This window comes from Salvelinus sp. IW2-2015, unplaced genomic scaffold (assembly GCF_002910315.2).
Source record: "Salvelinus sp. IW2-2015 unplaced genomic scaffold, ASM291031v2 Un_scaffold5573, whole genome shotgun sequence".
Lineage (NCBI taxonomy): Eukaryota > Metazoa > Chordata > Actinopteri > Salmoniformes > Salmonidae > Salvelinus > Salvelinus sp. IW2-2015.
In genome coordinates, this window is record NW_019946838.1 from 31,627 (window position 1) to 38,603 (window position 6,977).

General features: G+C 37.5%; 1 long non-coding RNA gene across 1 annotated transcript; it reads right to left on the minus strand.

The window, feature by feature from the left end:
- Positions 1-3,215: 3,215 nt before the first annotated feature.
- LOC112078357 (uncharacterized) lies at positions 3,216-6,926 on the minus strand. The gene is made up of 3 exons (XR_002895663.2): positions 6,727-6,926; positions 6,204-6,274; positions 3,216-5,009 (listed from the first exon to the last, which is right to left on the minus strand). It is a non-coding gene; the product is annotated as an uncharacterized lncRNA (long non-coding RNA).
- Positions 6,927-6,977: the final 51 nt, after the last annotated feature.

Below are 6,977 nucleotides of genomic sequence, written 5' to 3' on the forward strand. Positions count from 1 at the left end.
ACATTGGTCAGTACAACATGTTTGTCATGTGTCAGTACAAACATGTTTTATTGGTCAGTACAACATGTTTATTAGTCAGTCACATGCTAATTCAGTACAACAGTTTTATTGGTCAGTACAACATGTTTTATATGGTCAGTACAAACATGTTTTATTGACCAGCTACAACATTCTTTATTGGTCAGTCACATGTTTTATTGAGTCAGTACAACATTGTTATTTCATAAACATGTTATTTCAGTACAACATGTTTTATTGTACCAGAAACAACATGTTTTATTGCCAGTTTACACATGTTTTATTAGTCAGTACAACATGTTTTCAGTTGACAACATGTTTTATTGCAGACAACAGTGTTTTATTACGTCAGTACAACATGTTTTTATTTGTCAGTACAACATGTTTATTGGTCAGACAACATGTTTTATGTGGTCCAGTACAACATGTTTTATTGGTCAGTACAACATGTTTAATATTTATTGGTCAGTACAACATGTTTTATTGGTCAGATACAACATGTTTTTATTGACGTCAGTACAACATGTTTTTATTGACCATACAACCTGTTTTATTGACCAGTTACAAACATGTTTTTATTGGTACAGTACAACACTGTTTTATTGACCAGTACAACATGTTTTATTTGGTCAGTACAACATGTTTTATTGGTCAGTACAACATGTTTTATTGTTCAGTACAACATGTTTTATTAGTCAGTACAAACATGTTTATTGCGTCAGTACAACATGTTTTATTGCCAGTACAACATGTTTTATTTGGTCAGTACAACATGTTTTATTGGTCAGTACAACATGTTTTATTTGTCAGTACAACATGTTTTATTGGCAGTACAACATGTTTTATTAGTCAGTACAACATGTTTTATTGGTCAGTACAACATGTTTTATTGACAGTACAACATGTTTTATTGGGTCCAGTACAACATGTTTTATTGGTCAGTACAACCATTGTTTTATTAGTCAGTACAACATGTTTTATTGCACCAGTACAACATGTTTTATTGCGCTCAGTACAAACATGTTCTTATTGGTCAGTACAACATGTTTTATTAGTCAGTACAACATGTTTTATTAGTCAGTACAACATGTTTTATTGGTCAGTACAACTGTTTTATTGGTCAGTACAACATGTTTTATTAGTCAGTACAACATGTTTTATTGGTCAGTACAACATGTTTTATTGTCAGTACAACATGTTTTTATTAGTCAGTACAACATGTTTTATTGGTCAGTACAAACAATGTTTTATTAGTCGACAACATTTATTGGTCAGTACAACATGTTTTATTGGTCAGTACAACATGTTTATTGACCAGTACACATGTTTTATTGGTCAGTACAACATGTTTATTGGTCAGTACAACATGTTTTTATTAGTCAGTACAACATGTTTTATTAGTCAGTACAACATGTTTTATTGGTCAGTACAACATGTTTTTTTGACGCAGTACGACATGTTTTATTGGTCAGTACAACATGTTTTATTGGTCAGTACAACATGTTTTATTGGTCAGTACAACATGTTTTATTAGTCAGTACAACATGTTTTATTGGTCAGTACAACATTTTTATTGGTCAGTACAACATGTTTTATTGTCAGTACAACATGTTTATTGGTCAGTACAACATGTTTATTAGTCAGTACAACATGTTTTATTGGTCAGTACAACATGTTTTATTGCAGTTACAACATGTTTTATTCGTCAGTACAACATGTTTTATTATGTCAGTAAACATGTTTATTGAGTACAACATGTTTTATTGTCAGGTACAACATGTTTTTATTGTCAGACAACATGTTTATTGACATAGGCAACAGTATTAGTCATTACCATGTTTTATGGTCAGTACAACATGTTTTATTGGTCAGTTACAACATGTTTTATTGGTCAGTACAACATGTTTTATTGGTCAGTTACAACATGTTTTATTGGTCAGTACAACATGTTTTATTGGTTACCAGTTACAACATGTTTTATTGACCAGTACAACATGTTTTATTGGTCAGTACAACATGTTTTATTAGTCAGTACAACCATGTTTTATTGTCAGTACAACATGTTTTATTGACCAGTACAACATGTTTTATTAGTCAGTACAACATGTTTTAGGTCAGTACAACATGTTTATTGGTCAGTACAACATGTTTTATTGACCAGTACAACATGTTTTATTAGTCAGTACAACATGTTTTATTGACGTACAACATTGTTATTTGCTCCTTTTGTCAGTACAACATGTTTTATTGACCAGTACAACATGTTTTATTAGTCAGTACAACATGTTTTATTGACCAGTGTACAACATGTTTTATTGGTCAGTAACAACATGTTTTTATTGGTCAGTACAACATGTTTTATTGGTCAGTACAACATGTATTGTTCAGTACAACATGTTAGTCAGCTACAACATGTTTTATTGGTCAGTACAACATGTTTATTGGTCAGTACAACATTATCGCACTTTTATTGACCAGTACAACATGTTTTATTGGTCAGTACAACATGGTTATTGCGTCAGTACAACATGTTTATTGGTCAGTACAACATGTTTTATTTCGAAACATTTAACAGTACAACATGTTTATTGACCAGTACAACATGTTTATTAGTCAGTACAACATGTTTTATTGACCAGTACAACATGTTTTATTGGTCAGTACAAAATGTTTTATTGTCAGTACAACAGTTTTATTGACCAGTACAACATGTTTTATTAGTCAGTACAACATCGTTTATTAGTCAGTACAACATGTTTTATTGACCAGTACAACAGTTTATTAGTCAGTACAACATTTTTATTGCGTCAGTACAACATGTTTTATTGACCAGTACAACATGTTTTATTGGTCAATACAACATGTTTTATTGGTCAGACAACATGTTTTATTGGACCAGTACAACATGTTTTATTAGTCAGTACAACATGTTTTATTGCGTCAGTACAACATGTTTTATTAGTCAGTAACAACATGTTTTATTGACCAGTACAACATGTTTCGGTATTTTATGGTCAGTACAACATGTTTTATTGTCAGTCATGTATTAGCCTACAACATGTTTTATTCGGTCAGTACAACATGTTTATTGACCAGTACAACATGTTTTTATTAGTCAGCTACAACATGTTTTATTGTCAGTACAAACATGTTTTTATTGACCAGTAACAACATGTTTTATTGGTCAGTACAACATGTTTTATTGGTCAGTACAACATGTTTTATTGGTCAGTACAACATGTTTTATTGGTCAGTACAACATGTTTTAATAAATCTATTGGTCAGCCTCAAAAAGCACCTGCTTACCAGTAATTGTCGTTGCATAAATCAAACAGGGAACGAATTATGTCATGTCATCTACTGTATCAAAGTCTGGTTTCTGATTGGCTGATAGACTGGGAGAGTGATGTCACCACATAGCAGGTATCTGGCAGCATCCAATGGCATTGATGAAACAATACAAAGAGCATTTAGGGGTTATATTTTCACCATGTTCATCGAAAGACAGACAGACAGAGAGAGCGAGAAAGAAAGAAAGAGAGACAGACAGACAGACAGAGAGAGCGAGAAAGAAAGAAAGAGAGACAGACAGACAGAGAGAGCGAGAAAGAAAGAAAGAGGGACAGACTGTCTGTCTGTCTGTCTGACAGAGACTGAATAAAATAACAATGTACAAAGGACGAAGAGAAAAACATTGTTTTTGCAGCCCAACTTTACTAAGCAAGAGACACACAACTGTAATAACAAAAAAGGGGTGGAGTCAACTGACGGACCACACCCGCTCTGTCCCAGCTGCAGCGAGGAGCTCCGATCAGAATTGCACTGGTTTTAACCTGTTTCATCTGGTTTAAAGTGTTTTGAACCGGTTTGACCCATGCGGAGAGACAGAGAGAGGCCTGAGAGAGAGAGAGATAGTTTGGTTCAGAGGTGAGATTGGTTGGAAGGTTTAAAACCGGGGTTGAGCAGTTTTGAATGAGTTTCTGTTGGGTAGCGGTTCTAAGTAACAGTTCAAAAGCCGGTTCTGAGTTCTAGGTGACTAGAAGGGGAGGGAGTGGAGGGTGGAACTACACCTATAAAACAAAATCAAACAGATCATGTGCTATTACACCGGAAATGAGGTGGGAGGTTAATATAAAGATGGGACTATGGGTAGAAGTGACGACAGGGATAAGAACTGAGGTGGAGGAGGTTAATATAAAGATGGGACTATGGGTAGAAGCAACGACAGGGATAAGAACTGAGGTGGAGGGGGTTAATATAAAGATGGGACTATGGGTAGAAGTGACGACAGGGATAAGAACTGAGGTGGAGGTGGGGGTGTTAATATAAAGATGGGGTCATGGAGAAAGGGACTATGGGTAGAAACGGGAGCAGGGTGAAGTTTAGCATTTTTCCCCAAATGGTTAACGTCAGGATTGGGGGAGGGGAATCTGATCCTAGACCTGTACCTAGGGGAAACTTCACCCCAGGCACAAGGCACAAATTCATAAATCATCTCAGAATAGGAGTGCTGATCTAGGGTCAGGTCCCCTTGTCCATGTGATGGTGTTCAGATCAGATCAATAGGAGTGCTGATCTAGGATCAGGTCCCCTTGTCCATGTGATGTTGTTCAGATCAGATCCAGATCAGCGGTCCTACTCTGAGACTCTTTGTAAATACTGCCCGGTGCAGGTTTTCAATGGGTCAGGCTAATGCTAGTGATACTAGCTCAATTAATGCTAGGGAAGTTAGCATCTTCACAGCATGTTTTCAATAAGGCAAGCTAACGCTAGTAAAGGGTGTAGCTAGGTCTGAGAAGGTCAAAAGTCTAACGGAAGGGTTCAATTCATGACAGAGTCATTTCTCCTTCTCCGCCTCTCCCTCCTTCTCTGTTCTTCCTCGTCTTCTTTGTCCTCTTCCTCGTCTTCTTCTTTGTCCTCTCGTTGTCGGTATTGGCGTTAGGAACCCAGAGTCCTGAGTCAATACACCTCTTCATGTGGCCCTTTGCCTCCTGCGGAACCCCACAACACACACGGTTAGAGTTAGAGAGTTAGTTAGAGAGTTAGAGAGAGTTAGTTAGAGAGAGAGTTAGTTAGAGTTAGAGTGAGAGTTAGGAGAGTTAGAGTGAGAGTTAGTTAGAGAGAGTTAGAGTGAGAGTTAGTTAGAGAGAGTTAATTAGAGAGTTAGAGAGTTAGTTAGAGAGAAAGAGTTAGTTAGAGAAGAGAGTTAGAAGTGAGAGTTAAAGTGATAGTTAGTTAGAGAGTTAGTTAGAGAGAGAGAGAGTTAGTTAGAGAGTTAGTTAGAGAGAGAGAGTTAGTTAGAGAGAGAGTTAGAGAGAGTTAGTTAGAGAAGAGAGTTAGTTAGAGTTAGAGTGAGAGTTAGTTAGAGTTAGAGAGAGAGAGTTAGAGTGAGAGTAGTTAGAGAGAGAGAGTTAGTTAGTTAGAGTTAGAGAGAGAGTTAGAGTGAGAGTTAGTGAGAGAGTTAGTTAGAGAGAGAGAGAGTTAGTTAGAGAGAGAGTTAGAGTTAGAGTGAGAGTTAGTTAGATTAGAGAGTTACTTAGAGAGAGAATTAGAGTGAGAGTTAGTTAGAGTTAGAGAGAGAGAGTTAGAGTGAGAGTTAGTTAGAGAGAGAGAGTTAGTTAGTTAGAGTTAGAGAGAGAGTTAGAGAGTTAGTTAGAGAGAGAGTTAGAGTGAGAGAGTTAGTTAGTTAGAGTTAGAGAGTAGTTAGAGTTAGAGAGAGAGTTAGAGTTAGTTTGAGAGTTAGAGAGAGTTAGTTAGTTAGAAAGAGTTAGTTTGAGAGTTAGTTAGAGAGAGTTAGTTAGAGAGAGTTAGTTAGTTAGAGAGTTAGTTAGTTAGAGTTAGAGAGAGAGTTAGAGTTAGTTTGAGAGTTAGTTAGAGTTAGTTAGTTAGAAAGAGTTAGAGAGAGTTAGTTTGAGAGTTAGTTAGAGAGTTAGTTAGAGAGTTAGTTAGTTAGAGAGTTAGTTAGTTACAGAGTTAGTTAGAGTTAGAGAGAGAGTTAGAGTTAGTTAGAGTTAGTTTGAGAGTTAGTTAGAGTTAGTTAGTTAGAAAGAGTTAGAGAGAGTTAGTTTGAGAGTAGTTAGAGAGTTAGAGAGTTAGTTAGAGTTAGTTTGAGAGTTAGTTAGAGTTAGTTAGTTAGAAAGAGTTAGTTAGAGTTAGTTAGAGTTAGCGAGACAGGAGACACTCACCATGGGGTCCATTTGCTGACAGCTTCCTGCAGCATTGAGATGTCTTTATCATCAAAACACTTCTTCATTTCCTGTGAAACAGGATGTGACATCACAAGATACAGGTCAAAAAAGGAGGCTGGGGTTGGCGACCACTTCCTCTGAATATGTGGCCATAGGTTGCTGACTATTATGATGAAGACGTTGAGGTCTGTCTCTCTGCCTGTGTCTCTGCCTGTCTGCCTGCCTTGTGTCTCTGCCTGTCTGCCTGCCTGTGTGTCTGCCTTGTCTGCCTGCCTGTGTCTCTGCCTCTGCCTGCCTGTGTCTCTGCCTGTCTGCCTGCCTGTGTCTCTGCCTGTCTGCCTGCCTGTGTCTCTGCCTGTCTGCCTGCCTGTGTCTCTGCCTGTTGCCTGCGTGCGACTCTGCGTGCGACTCTGCGTGCGACTCTGCGGTGCGACTCTCTCTGGGTATGACTGACTGACTGTCTGGTGTGTCTCTCTTGTGTGTGTGTGTGTGTGTGTGTGTGTCTGTGTGTGTGTGTTACCTCTGCAGAGTGTCGTAGACTTCCACAGGGTCCAGTCCACCAGGCCCCAGTCTGTTCTGTCTTCTCTCCTCCTCATAGCTCCTCCATAGCCTTTAACAATTACTTTATTATTTTAATTTTGAACCTCACAATGCCTCAACTGTATGTACAGTTGAAGTCGGAAGTTTACATACACCTTAACCAAATACATTTAAGTTTTTCACAATCCTGACATTTAATCCTAGTAAATATTCCCTGTCTTAGGTCAGTTA